This window comes from Oncorhynchus nerka, linkage group LG17 (assembly GCF_034236695.1).
Source record: "Oncorhynchus nerka isolate Pitt River linkage group LG17, Oner_Uvic_2.0, whole genome shotgun sequence".
Lineage (NCBI taxonomy): Eukaryota > Metazoa > Chordata > Actinopteri > Salmoniformes > Salmonidae > Oncorhynchus > Oncorhynchus nerka.
In genome coordinates, this window is record NC_088412.1 from 13,480,440 (window position 1) to 13,494,333 (window position 13,894).

The window sequence follows — 13,894 nt, forward strand, 5'->3', positions numbered from 1 at the left end:
TGACCTAATGTTGGTGGACAGCCATCCATATTTCAAAGGCGGTTATTTTTGTTGAAGTCTACCCCCGTTTAAACATTGTGTGTTTTAGCTATAGACGTATGGGTTGTACCATCAGATTTGTCTTTGTCTTCCGCATCCAGTGGTACCAAGAGTTAGTCTGTGTGATTAACGGGGCTGAGATAGAGCTGTGTTTGTGAGACAAAGATGGATTCGAAGATGCCCAGGCCCGGATCGTTTTTTTTACAAAAACATCTGTAGAGTCAGAATGGTTTGAATTACAAACTACTAAAAGCTATCTATGAAAAGCTGAGACTCTATCGAACATGCACATGTAACATGTTTTGCTCTATGATGCTCACAAGCTACATAAAAGTTGTTAGAAAGTACAAGGTTCTTCTACGTATGAAGGTCAAAGGTTGTCCTGAAAGGAAAATGTTAAAACACCTCATTTTGAAGCAAAATATAAGGGCTGGACATGGAGATCAACGAAAGCCAGAAAACTGAAAAGATTATTGCTGGGGTCTCAGGACTGATTCAAGAGATTTTATTTTACTAACAATAAGGATTTGGGAGACATTTCAGTAGTTTTTATTGTACATGGTTAACATCCACTCAGAACATATTCCCTTCATCCACGTTCATTGAAGAACAAGGAACAGTCATCAAAGGTGGAAGAAAAATGAGCAAAGTCATTTCTAACCACCAAATTCATGCTCTGAACGAGAATATCTTGAATCGTCATCATGGATAGCGAGATCTACCACTTTAGACACACATTTCTCAAGTAAAGCACTATAGAAATGATCCCTGAAAGTATAGTCTTGGTGCATAAGTTGTTGTGATCAAGGTGGAGCATCTTGAAAAGAGCATTTGCACCACCGGTTTGTGTTGCATTCTCAGCATCAACAGTTGTTGCAATCAAATTATGTTAATTATGGAGAATTGCTAGGTTCCTCAAATGAGAAATATGGTCAACGATGCTGGTTGCCAACAGGTAAAATATGACCTAATGTTGGTGGACAGCCATCCATATTTCAAAGGCGGTTATTTTTGTTGAAGTCTACCCCCGTTTAAACATTGTGTGTTTTAGCTATAGACGTATGGGTTGTACCATCAGATTTGTCTTTGTCTTCCGCATCCAGTGGTACCAAGAGTTAGTCTGTGTGATTAACGGGGCTGAGATAGAGCTGTGTTTGTGAGACAAAGATGGATTCGAAGATGCCCAGGCCCGGATCGTTTTTTTACAAAAACATCTGTAGAGTCAGAATGGTTTGAATTACAAACTACTAAAAGCTATCTATGAAAAGCTGAGACTCTATCGAACATGCACATGTAACATGTTTTGCTCTATGATGCTCACAAGCTACATAAAAGTTGTTAGAAAGTACAAGGTTCTTCTACGTATGAAGGTCAAAGGTTGTCCTGAAAGGAAAATGTTAAAACACCTCATTTTGAAGCAAAATATAAGGGCTGGACATGGAGATCAACGAAAGCCAGAAAACTGAAAAGATTATTGCTGGGGTCTCAGGACTGATTCAAGAGATTTTATTTTACTAACAATAAGGATTTGGGAGACATTTCAGTAGTTTTTATTGTACATGGTTAACATCCACTCAGAACATATTCCCTTCATCCACGTTCATTGAAGAACAAGGAACAGTCATCAAAGGTGGAAGAAAAATGAGCAAAGTCATTTCTAACCACCAAATTCATGCTCTGAACGAGAATATCTTGAATCGTCATCATGGATAGCGAGATCTACCACTTTAGACACACATTTCTCAAGTAAAGCACTATAGAAATGATCCCTGAAAGTATAGTCTTGGTGCATAAGTTGTTGTGATCAAGGTGGAGCATCTTGAAAAGAGCATTTGCACCACCGGTTTGTGTTGCATTCTCAGCATCAACAGTTGTTGCAATCAAATTATGTTAATTATGGAGAATTGCTAGGTTCCTCAAATGAGAAATATGGTCAACGATGCTGGTTGCCAACAGGTAAAATATGACCTAATGTTGGTGGACAGCCATCCATATTTCAAAGGCGGTTATTTTTGTTGAAGTCTACCCCCGTTTAAACATTGTGTGTTTTAGCTATAGACGTATGGGTTGTACCATCAGATTTGTCTTTGTCTTCCGCATCCAGTGGTACCAAGAGTTAGTCTGTGTGATTAACGGGGGCTGAGATAGAGCTGTGTTTGTGAGACAAAGATGGATTCGAAGATGCCCAGGCCCGGATCTTTTTTTTTTTACAAAAACATCTGTAGAGTCAGAATGGTTTGAATTACAAACTACTAAAAGCTATCTATGAAAAGCTGAGACTCTATCGAACATGCACATGTAACATGTTTTGCTCTATGATGCTCACAAGCTACATAAAAGTTGTTAGAAAGTACAAGGTTCTTCTACGTATGAAGGTCAAAGGTTGTCCTGAAAGGAAAATGTTAAAACACCTCATTTTGAAGCAAAATATAAGGGCTGGACATGGAGATCAACGAAAGCCAGAAAACTGAAAAGATTATTGCTGGGGTCTCAGGACTGATTCAAGAGATTTTATTTTACTAACAATAAGGATTTGGGAGACATTTCAGTAGTTTTTATTGTACATGGTTAACATCCACTCAGAACATATTCCCTTCATCCACGTTCATTGAAGAACAAGGAACAGTCATCAAAGGTGGAAGAAAAATGAGCAAAGTCATTTCTAACCACCAAATTCATGCTCTGAACGAGAATATCTTGAATCGTCATCATGGATAGCGAGATCTACCACTTTAGACACACATTTCTCAAGTAAAGCACTATAGAAATGATCCCTGAAAGTATAGTCTTGGTGCATAAGTTGTTGTGATCAAGGTGGAGCATCTTGAAAGAGCATTTGCACCACCGGTTTGTGTTGCATTCTCAGCATCAACAGTTGTTGCAATCAAATTATGTTAATTATGGAGAATTGCTAGGTTCCTCAAATGAGAAATATGGTCAACGATGCTGGTTGCCAACAGGTAAAATATGACCTAATGTTGGTGGACAGCCATCCATATTTCAAAGGCGGTTATTTTTGTTGAAGTCTACCCCCGTTTAAACATTGTGTGTTTTAGCTATAGACGTATGGGTTGTACCATCAGATTTGTCTTTGTCTTCCGCATCCAGTGGTACCAAGAGTTAGTCTGTGTGATTAACGGGGCTGAGATAGAGCTGTGTTTGTGAGACAAAGATGGATTCGAAGATGCCCAGGCCCGGATCGTTTTTTTTACAAAAACATCTGTAGAGTCAGAATGGTTTGAATTACAAACTACTAAAAGCTATCTATGAAAAGCTGAGACTCTATCGAACATGCACATGTAACATGTTTTGCTCTATGATGCTCACAAGCTACATAAAAGTTGTTAGAAAGTACAAGGTTCTTCTACGTATGAAGGTCAAAGGTTGTCCTGAAAGGAAAATGTTAAAACACCTCATTTTGAAGCAAAATATAAGGGCTGGACATGGAGATCAACGAAAGCCAGAAAACTGAAAAGATTATTGCTGGGGTCTCAGGACTGATTCAAGAGATTTTATTTTACTAACAATAAGGATTTGGGAGACATTTCAGTAGTTTTTATTGTACATGGTTAACATCCACTCAGAACATATTCCCTTCATCCACGTTCATTGAAGAACAAGGAACAGTCATCAAAGGTGGAAGAAAAATGAGCAAAGTCATTTCTAACCACCAAATTCATGCTCTGAACGAGAATATCTTGAATCGTCATCATGGATAGCGAGATCTACCACTTTAGACACACATTTCTCAAGTAAAGCACTATAGAAATGATCCCTGAAAGTATAGTCTTGGTGCATAAGTTGTTGTGATCAAGGTGGAGCATCTTGAAAGAGCATTTGCACCACCGGTTTGTGTTGCATTCTCAGCATCAACAGTTGTTGCAATCAAATTATGTTAATTATGGAGAATTGCTAGGTTCCTCAAATGAGAAATATGGTCAACGATGCTGGTTGCCAACAGGTAAAATATGACCTAATGTTGGTGGACAGCCATCCATATTTCAAAGGCGGTTATTTTTGTTGAAGTCTACCCCCGTTTAAACATTGTGTGTTTTAGCTATAGACGTATGGGTTGTACCATCAGATTTGTCTTTGTCTTCCGCATCCAGTGGTACCAAGAGTTAGTCTGTGTGATTAACGGCGGCTGAGATAGAGCTGTGTTTGTGAGACAAAGATGGATTCCGAAGATGCCCAGGCCCGGATCGTTTTTTTACAAAAACATCTGTAGAGTCAGAATGGTTTGAATTACAAACTACTAAAAGCTATCTATGGAAAGCTGAGACTCTATCGAACATGCACATGTAACATGTTTTGCTCTATGATGCTCACAAGCTACATAAAAGTTGTTAGAAAGTACAAGGTTCTTCTACGTATGAAGGTCAAAGGTTGTCCTGAAAGGAAAATGTTAAAACACCTCATTTTGAAGCAAAATATAAGGGCTGGACATGGAGATCAACGAAAGCCAGAAAACTGAAAAGATTATTGCTGGGGTCTCAGGACTGATTCAAGAGATTTTATTTTACTAACAATAAGGATTTGGGAGACATTTCAGTAGTTTTTATTGTACATGGTTAACATCCACTCAGAACATATTCCCTTCATCCACGTTCATTGAAGAACAAGGAACAGTCATCAAAGGTGGAAGAAAAATGAGCAAAGTCATTTCTAACCACCAAATTCATGCTCTGAACGAGAATATCTTGAATCGTCATCATGGATAGCGAGATCTACCACTTTAGACACACATTTCTCAAGTAAAGCACTATAGAAATGATCCCTGAAAGTATAGTCTTGGTGCATAAGTTGTTGTGATCAAGGTGGAGCATCTTGAAAAGAGCATCTGCACCACCGGTTTGTGTTGCATTCTCAGCATCAACAGTTGTTGCAATCAAATTATGTTAATTATGGAGAATTGCTAGGTTCCTCAAATGAGAAATATGGTCAACGATGCTGGTTGCCAACAGGTAAAATATGACCTAATGTTGGTGGACAGCCATCCATATTTCAAAGGCGGTTATTTTTGTTGAAGTCTACCCCCGTTTAAACATTGTGTGTTTTAGCTATAGACGTATGGGTTGTACCATCAGATTTGTCTTTGTCTTCCGCATCCAGTGGTACCAAGAGTTAGTCTGTGTGATTAACGGGGGCTGAGATAGAGCTGTGTTTGTGAGACAAAGATGGATTCCGAAGATGCCCAGGCCCGGATCGTTTTTTTTACAAAAACATCTGTAGAGTCAGAATGGTTTGAATTACAAACTACTAAAAGCTATCTATGAAAAGCTGAGACTCTATCGAACATGCACATGTAACATGTTTTGCTCTATGATGCTCACAAGCTACATAAAAGTTGTTAGAAAGTACAAGGTTCTTCTACGTATGAAGGTCAAAGGTTGTCCTGAAAGGAAAATGTTAAAACACCTCATTTTGAAGCAAAATATAAGGGCTGGACATGGAGATCAACGAAAGCCAGAAAACTGAAAAGATTATTGCTGGGGTCTCAGGACTGATTCAAGAGATTTTATTTTACTAACAATAAGGATTTGGGAGACATTTCAGTAGTTTTTATTGTACATGGTTAACATCCACTCAGAACATATTCCCTTCATCCACGTTCATTGAAGAACAAGGAACAGTCATCAAAGGTGGAAGAAAAATGAGCAAAGTCATTTCTAACCACCAAATTCATGCTCTGAACGAGAATATCTTGAATCGTCATCATGGATAGCGAGATCTACCACTTTAGACACACATTTCTCAAGTAAAGCACTATAGAAATGATCCCTGAAAGTATAGTCTTGGTGCATAAGTTGTTGTGATCAAGGTGGAGCATCTTGAAAAGAGCATCTGCACCACCGGTTTGTGTTGCATTCTCAGCATCAACAGTTGTTGCAATCAAATTATGTTAATTATGGAGAATTGCTAGGTTCCTCAAATGAGAAATATGGTCAACGATGCTGGTTGCCAACAGGTAAAATATGACCTAATGTTGGTGGACAGCCATCCATATTTCAAAGGCGGTTATTTTTGTTGAAGTCTACCCCGTTTAAACATTGTGTGTTTTAGCTATAGACGTATGGGTTGTACCATCAGATTTGTCTTTGTCTTCCGCATCCAGTGGTACCAAGAGTTAGTCTGTGTGATTAACGGGGGCTGAGATAGAGCTGTGTTGTGAGACAAAGATGGATTCGAAGATGCCCAGGCCCGGATCGTTTTTTACAAAAACATCTGTAGAGTCAGAATGGTTTGAATTACAAACTACTAAAAGCTATCTATGAAAAGCTGAGACTCTATCGAACATGCACATGTAACATGTTTTGCTCTATGATGCTCACAAGCTACATAAAAGTTGTTAGAAAGTACAAGGTTCTTCTACGTATGAAGGTCAAAGGTTGTCCTGAAAGGAAAATGTTAAAACACCTCATTTTGAAGCAAAATATAAGGGCTGGACATGGAGATCAACGAAAGCCAGAAAACTGAAAAGATTATTGCTGGGGTCTCAGGACTGATTCAAGAGATTTTATTTTACTAACAATAAGGATTTGGGAGACATTTCAGTAGTTTTTATTGTACATGGTTAACATCCACTCAGAACATATTCCCTTCATCCACGTTCATTGAAGAACAAGGAACAGTCATCAAAGGTGGAAGAAAAATGAGCAAAGTCATTTCTAACCACCAAATTCATGCTCTGAACGAGAATATCTTGAATCGTCATCATGGATAGCGAGATCTACCACTTTAGACACACATTTCTCAAGTAAAGCACTATAGAAATGATCCCTGAAAGTATAGTCTTGGTGCATAAGTTGTTGTGATCAAGGTGGAGCATCTTGAAAAGAGCATTGCACCACCGGTTTGTGTTGCATTCTCAGCATCAACAGTTGTTGCAATCAAATTATGTTAATTATGGAGAATTGCTAGGTTCCTCAAATGAGAAATATGGTCAACGATGCTGGTTGCCAACAGGTAAAATATGACCTAATGTTGGTGGACAGCCATCCATATTTCAAAGGCGGTTATTTTTGTTGAAGTCTACCCCCGTTTAAACATTGTGTGTTTTAGCTATAGACGTATGGGTTGTACCATCAGATTTGTCTTTGTCTTCCGCATCCAGTGGTACCAAGAGTTAGTCTGTGTGATTAACGGGGGCTGAGATAGAGCTGTGTTTGTGAGACAAAGATGGATTCGAAGATGCCCAGGCCCGGATCGTTTTTTTTTACAAAAACATCTGTAGAGTCAGAATGGTTTGAATTACAAACTACTAAAAGCTATCTATGGAAAGCTGAGACTCTATCGAACATGCACATGTAACATGTTTTGCTCTATGATGCTCACAAGCTACATAAAAGTTGTTAGAAAGTACAAGGTTCTTCTACGTATGAAGGTCAAAGGTTGTCCTGAAAGGAAAATGTTAAAACACCTCATTTTGAAGCAAAATATAAGGGCTGGACATGGAGATCAACGAAAGCCAGAAAACTGAAAAGATTATTGCTGGGGTCTCAGGACTGATTCAAGAGATTTTATTTTACTAACAATAAGGATTTGGGAGACATTTCAGTAGTTTTTATTGTACATGGTTAACATCCACTCAGAACATATTCCCTTCATCCACGTTCATTGAAGAACAAGGAACAGTCATCAAAGGTGGAAGAAAAATGAGCAAAGTCATTTCTAACCACCAAATTCATGCTCTGAACGAGAATATCTTGAATCGTCATCATGGATAGCGAGATCTACCACTTTAGACACACATTTCTCAAGTAAAGCACTATAGAAATGATCCCTGAAAGTATAGTCTTGGTGCATAAGTTGTTGTGATCAAGGTGGAGCATCTTGAAAAGAGCATTTGCACCACCGGTTTGTGTTGCATTCTCAGCATCAACAGTTGTTGCAATCAAATTATGTTAATTATGGAGAATTGCTAGGTTCCTCAAATGAGAAATATGGTCAACGATGTTGGTTGCCAACAGGTAAAATATGACCTAATGTTGGTGGACAGCCATCCATATTTCAAAGGCCGTTATTTTTGTTGAAGTCTACCCCCGTTTAAACATTGTGTGTTTTAGCTATAGACGTATGGGTTGTACCATCAGATTTGTCTTTGTCTTCCGCATCCAGTGGTACCAAGAGTTAGTCTGTGTGATTAACGGCGGCTGAGATAGAGCTGTGTTTGTGAGACAAAGATGGATTCCGAAGATGCCCAGGCCCGGATCGTTTTTTTTACAAAAACATCTGTAGAGTCAGAATGGTTTGAATTACAAACTACTAAAAGCTATCTATGAAAGCTGAGACTCTATAGAACATGCACATGTAACATGTTTTGCTCTATGATGCTCACAAGCTACATAAAAGTTGTTAGAAAGTACAAGGTTCTTCTACGTATGAAGGTCAAAGGTTGTCCTGAAAGGAAAATGTTAAAACACCTCATTTTGAAGCAAAATATAAGGGCTGGACATGGAGATCAACGAAAGCCAGAAAACTGAAAAGATTATTGCTGGGGTCTCAGGACTGATTCAAGAGATTTTATTTTACTAACAATAAGGATTTGGGAGACATTTCAGTAGTTTTTATTGTACATGGTTAACATCCACTCAGAACATATTCCCTTCATCCACGTTCATTGAAGAACAAGGAACAGTCATCAAAGGTGGAAGAAAAATGAGCAAAGTCATTTCTAACCACCAAATTCATGCTCTGAACGAGAATATCTTGAATCGTCATCATGGATAGCGAGATCTACCACTTTAGACACACATTTCTCAAGTAAAGCACTATAGAAATGATCCCTGAAAGTATAGTCTTGGTGCATAAGTTGTTGTGATCAAGGTGGAGCATCTTGAAAAGAGCATCTGCACCACCGGTTTGTGTTGCATTCTCAGCATCAACAGTTGTTGCAATCAAATTATGTTAATTATGGAGAATTGCTAGGTTCCTCAAATGAGAAATATGGTCAACGATGCTGGTTGCCAACAGGTAAAATATGACCTAATGTTGGTGGACAGCCATCCATATTTCAAAGGCGGTTATTTTTGTTGAAGTCTACCCCCGTTTAAACATTGTGTGTTTTAGCTATAGACGTATGGGTTGTACCATCAGATTTGTCTTTGTCTTCCGCATCCAGTGGTACCAAGAGTTAGTCTGTGTGATTAACGGGGCTGAGATAGAGCTTGTTTGAGACAAAGATGGATTCGAAGATGCCCAGGCCCGGATCGTCTCTCCACCGTTGCCGCCTGCTATAGACCACCCTTTTTTTTTTTTTTACAAAAACATCTGTAGAGTCAGAATGGTTTGAATTACAAACTACTAAAAGCTATCTATGGAAAGCTGAGACTCTATCGAACATGCACATGTAACATGTTTTGCTCTATGATGCTCACAAGCTACATAAAAGTTGTTAGAAAGTACAAGGTTCTTCTACGTATGAAGGTCAAAGGTTGTCCTGAAAGGAAAATGTTAAAACACCTCATTTTGAAGCAAAATATAAGGGCTGGACATGGAGATCAACGAAAGCCAGAAAACTGAAAAGATTATTGCTGGGGTCTCAGGACTGATTCAAGAGATTTTATTTTACTAACAATAAGGATTTGGGAGACATTTCAGTAGTTTTTATTGTACATGGTTAACATCCACTCAGAACATATTCCCTTCATCCACGTTCATTGAAGAACAAGGAACAGTCATCAAAGGTGGAAGAAAAATGAGCAAAGTCATTTCTAACCACCAAATTCATCCTCTGAACGGGAATATCTTGAATCGTCATCATGGATAGCGAGATCTACCACTTTAGACACACGTTTCTCAAGTAAAGTGGTTAAAATAATTTATTTACAATCAATACCATTCACACTTTACAAAATCATATCTCTCATTCATTCTTAATTACTTACTTATATTTACAAAACCAAATCACCAAACACCAAACAAAAACAAACCTCAGGGGAGCATCGTCCCTCCCCGTCATACCTAACCAATACCTAACCCTTTCCCTATCTCCCCTTCCCTAATCTATCCCCTTACCAAACTCACTCTAACACTCCCAGCCCTAAACCCCCTTTCCACCTCTCCCGTGCCGCATGCTTCCCCCACTTCCTCTCCTCCCTCTTCATCCTCCCCCTCAAATCACCTTCCACCCTTCTCACTATCCCTTCCACCCCCCAATCTCTCCCTGTCTTGACAAAATTCTTCCTGGCTTCCCACAGTCCCTTTTTAAAGAGACTCATGAGAAGCCAGAGCAGAAACCTGTCCCTATCCGTTCCCTTTGCTCTCCCTACGCCTCTCTCTAGCCTAGCCCATGTCAAAACAAAATCACTCCTAACCACACCTAGCATCACCCGTGCCCTAGCCCAGACTAGTCCGGCAAAGGCACAGTCCCAAAAGACATGGCGCACAGTCTCCTCCCTGCCACAAGAGGGTCTTGGACAGGTGGGGGATTGCACCAAACTATACCGGTACAAGATGGAACGTACCGGCAAGCGCTTATGAAGGCTCAACCAATTCAGGTCCTTGAGCCCGTTGTCCAGGCCCCGCGCCTGCACTCCCTCCCAGACCACTGACGAGATGACCGCTACTGGCGCAGGACTCCCTGCCTGCCTGACCTCCTCGTACAGGTGCCTGTGGTCTAAACCTACTCGGGCAACTTCAACCTCGGGGTGCTCACGCAGCCACTTGGCCGCATGGCCAAAGTGCCACGGCAGCTGTTCCGCCCGAGGACCCGCGTTAGACCACACCATTACGCTTCTCGCCTGGTACGAGAAGAACACCCGCAGGAGGTAACCGGACGGGTGTATCACTGGCTGAGCAAGCTCCGCTAACAAGAAAGAAACAAAAATTGAGTCCAGCTTGAGGGGGAAATGTGGTACCCCCCTACCTCCCTCCCCGATGGGACAGATCATGCGTGCCCTGGCGACCCACTCGCACCTGCCACTCCACATAAACTGAAACACAAGCCTCACTAGAGGCCTCCTCAGACAAGCCGGCAATGGGTAGATGTATGCCAAATACAAAAGAGACGGCAACACATCCACCTTTAGGACCAGGACTTTGCCCATAAAAGACAAATACCTAGCCTTCCACATTGCTAGCTTCCTCTGTACCACTGCGATACGCATGTTCCAGTTTAGCGTCGCTGAGCCGGAGGTCTCAAAATGAACCCCGAGAATCCTCTGGGCCCCTACACAGAGAGATAACCCCCCAGGCACATCCGTTCTACCGCGCCATCTTCCGAAAAACTTGACGGAAGACTTTGCATGGTTCAGAACTGCTCCCGACGCTCGGGTAAAATCCCCAAAGATGGCAAGGGACCTTGTCAGGCACGAGTCCTTGCACAACAGCAAGGAAGTGTCGTCGGCGTACTGCGTCATCTTAACACGCAGCCCACCACTTCCAGGGATCAACAAGCCTTCCACCCCTGTGTCTGCCCTAATGGCAGCCCCCAGAGGCTCCATGTACAGTATGAAGAGGAGAGCCGAGAGTGGGCATCCCTGCCTGACCCCAGACGAGAGGTCAAAAACGTCACCTAAGTGACTATTTACACTAACTCGACACCCCGCTCCGACATATAAAGTACGGATCCATCCTATAAACTTCTCCCCAAATCCTAATCTACCTAACACCCTGAATAGAAAAGATCTATTCACGCGATCAAAAGCTTTCGCCTGATCTAGCGCTGCTACCATTAAAGGCAGCCCTCTATCTTCGACCCAAGCGATGGAATCCCTGATCAACTGTAGGTTCCATCTTATAGAGCGGCCCTCTACCCCGCACGTCTGATCCTCGTGGACGACGTAGGGAAGGGCTGTGCGCAACCGGTCTGCTAAAACCTTTGCAAGAATCTTGTAATCTACGCACAGCATGGTCAATGGCCGCCAGTTGCCAAGGTCAGTTGCTTCCCCCTTCTTATAAAGAAGTGACAGCACACCAACAGCCATTGATCCCCCCGGGACCCCCGTCTCAAGGATGGCCTTCAAGACTTCGAGAACCACTGGTCCAAGTATACCCCAAAACTTGAGGTAAAACTCAGCCGGCAGACCATCCATCCCATAGTGTTTATTGTACATGGTTAACATCCACTCAGAACATATTCCCTTCATCCACGTTCATTGAAGAACAAGGAACAGTCATCAAAGGTGGAAGAAAAATGAGCAAAGTCATTTCTAACCACCAAATTCATGCTCTGAACGGGAATATCTTGAATCGTCATCATGGATAGCGAGATCTACCACTTTAGACACACATTTCTCAAGTAAAGCACTATAGAAATGATCCCTGAAAGTATAGTCTTGGTACATAAGTTGTTGTGATCAAGGTAGAGCATCTTGAAAAGAGCATTTGCACCACCGGTTTGTGTTGCATTCTCAGCATCAACAGTTGTTGCAATCAAATTATGTTAATTATGGAGAATTGCTAGGTTCCTCAAATGAGAAATATGGTCAACGATGCTGGTTGCCAACAGGTAAAATATGACCTAATTTTGGTGGACAGCCATCCATATTTCAAAGGTGGTTATTTTTTTTTAAGTCTACCCCCGTTTAAACATTGTGTGTTTTAGCTATAGACGTATGGGTTGTACCATCAGATTTGTCTTTGTCTTCCGCATCCAGTGGTACCAAGAGTTAGTCTGTGTGATTAACGGGGGCTGAGATAGAGCTGTGTTTGTGAGACAAAGATGGATTCCCGAAGGTGCCCAGGCCCGGATCTTTTTTTTACAAAAACATCTGTAGAGTCAGAATGGTTTGAATTACAAACTACTAAAAGCTATCTATGAAAAGCTGAGACTCTATCGAACATGCACATGTGACATGTTTTTGCTCTATGATGCTCACAAGCTACATAAAAGTTGTTAGAAAGTACAAGGTTCTTCTACGTATGAAGGTCAAAGGTTGTCCTGAAAGGAAAATGTAAAACACCTCATTTTGAAGCAAAATATAAGGGCTGGACATGGAGATCAACGAAAGCCAGAAAACTGAAAAGATTATTGCTGGGGTCTCAGGACTGATTCAAGATATTTCATTTTACTAACGATAAGGTTTTGGGAGACATTTTAGTAGTGTTTATTGTACATGGTTAACATCCACTCAGAACATATTCCCTTCATCCACGTTCATTGAAGAACAAGGAACAGTCATCAAAGGTGGAAGAAAAATGAGCAAAGTCATCTCTAACCACCAAATTCATGCTCTGAACGGGAATATCTTGAATCGTCATCATGGATAGCAAGATCTACCACTTTAGACACACATTTCTCAAGTAAAGCACTATAGAAATGATCCCTGAAAGTATAGTCTTGGTGCATAAGTTGTTGTGATCAAGGTGGAGCATCTTGAAAAGAGCATTTGCACCACCGGTTTGTGTTGCATTCTCAGCATCAACAGTTGTTGCAATCAAATTATGTTAATTATGGAAAATTGCTAGGTTCCTCAAATGAGAAATATGGTCAACGATGCTGGTTGCCAACAGGTAAAATATGACCTAATGTTGGTGGACAGCCATCCATATTTCAAAGGCGGTTATTTTTGTTGAAGTCTACCCCCGTTTAAACATTGTGTGTTTCAGCTATAGACGTATGGGTTGTACCATCAGATTCGTCTTTGTCTTCCGCATCCAGTGATACCAAGAGTTACTCTGTGTGGTTGTCAGAAAAATTCAGAGGATTTTTGCTGTGGTCTCAAGACTGATAGAGACTGCCTCCACTATACAATTTCAACTTCAACATTTCAACATCATCAACACACCTCTGCTTAGTCTAATACAGCGATCACTAATAGATACCAAAAACAATTTTGTCCGATCAAAATATTATGGATTTGATTTCTCTGTGTGTGTGTGTGTGTGTGTGTGTGTGTGTGTGTGTGTGTGT

At 40.8% G+C, this 13,894-nt stretch overlaps 12 non-coding genes across 12 annotated transcripts; all 12 read right to left on the bottom strand.

The window, feature by feature from the left end:
- Nucleotides 1-607: 607 nt before the first annotated feature.
- LOC135561461 (small nucleolar RNA U3) lies at nucleotides 608-823 on the bottom strand. Its single transcript, XR_010459480.1, has one exon. It is a non-coding gene; the product is annotated as a small nucleolar RNA U3 (small nucleolar RNA).
- A 785-nt stretch (nucleotides 824-1,608) lies between these two features.
- LOC135561462 (small nucleolar RNA U3) lies at nucleotides 1,609-1,824 on the bottom strand. The gene has a single exon (XR_010459481.1). It is a non-coding gene; the product is annotated as a small nucleolar RNA U3 (small nucleolar RNA).
- A 789-nt stretch (nucleotides 1,825-2,613) lies between these two features.
- LOC135561463 (small nucleolar RNA U3) lies at nucleotides 2,614-2,829 on the bottom strand. The gene has a single exon (XR_010459482.1). It is a non-coding gene; the product is annotated as a small nucleolar RNA U3 (small nucleolar RNA).
- Nucleotides 2,830-3,614: 785 nt separating this feature from the next.
- On the bottom strand, nucleotides 3,615-3,830 carry LOC135561464 (small nucleolar RNA U3). Its single transcript, XR_010459483.1, has one exon. It is a non-coding gene; the product is annotated as a small nucleolar RNA U3 (small nucleolar RNA).
- Nucleotides 3,831-4,616: 786 nt separating this feature from the next.
- LOC135561465 (small nucleolar RNA U3) lies at nucleotides 4,617-4,832 on the bottom strand. Its single transcript, XR_010459484.1, has one exon. It is a non-coding gene; the product is annotated as a small nucleolar RNA U3 (small nucleolar RNA).
- A 788-nt stretch (nucleotides 4,833-5,620) lies between these two features.
- Nucleotides 5,621-5,836, bottom strand: LOC135561466 (small nucleolar RNA U3). Its single transcript, XR_010459485.1, has one exon. It is a non-coding gene; the product is annotated as a small nucleolar RNA U3 (small nucleolar RNA).
- Nucleotides 5,837-6,619: 783 nt separating this feature from the next.
- On the bottom strand, nucleotides 6,620-6,835 carry LOC135561467 (small nucleolar RNA U3). Its single transcript, XR_010459486.1, has one exon. It is a non-coding gene; the product is annotated as a small nucleolar RNA U3 (small nucleolar RNA).
- Nucleotides 6,836-7,622: 787 nt separating this feature from the next.
- On the bottom strand, nucleotides 7,623-7,838 carry LOC135561468 (small nucleolar RNA U3). Its single transcript, XR_010459487.1, has one exon. It is a non-coding gene; the product is annotated as a small nucleolar RNA U3 (small nucleolar RNA).
- A 787-nt stretch (nucleotides 7,839-8,625) lies between these two features.
- LOC135561469 (small nucleolar RNA U3) lies at nucleotides 8,626-8,841 on the bottom strand. Its single transcript, XR_010459488.1, has one exon. It is a non-coding gene; the product is annotated as a small nucleolar RNA U3 (small nucleolar RNA).
- An 823-nt stretch (nucleotides 8,842-9,664) lies between these two features.
- Nucleotides 9,665-9,879, bottom strand: LOC135561478 (small nucleolar RNA U3). Its single transcript, XR_010459496.1, has one exon. It is a non-coding gene; the product is annotated as a small nucleolar RNA U3 (small nucleolar RNA).
- Nucleotides 9,880-12,103: 2,224 nt separating this feature from the next.
- LOC135561518 (small nucleolar RNA U3) lies at nucleotides 12,104-12,319 on the bottom strand. Its single transcript, XR_010459536.1, has one exon. It is a non-coding gene; the product is annotated as a small nucleolar RNA U3 (small nucleolar RNA).
- A 788-nt stretch (nucleotides 12,320-13,107) lies between these two features.
- LOC135561471 (small nucleolar RNA U3) lies at nucleotides 13,108-13,323 on the bottom strand. Its single transcript, XR_010459490.1, has one exon. It is a non-coding gene; the product is annotated as a small nucleolar RNA U3 (small nucleolar RNA).
- Nucleotides 13,324-13,894: the final 571 nt, after the last annotated feature.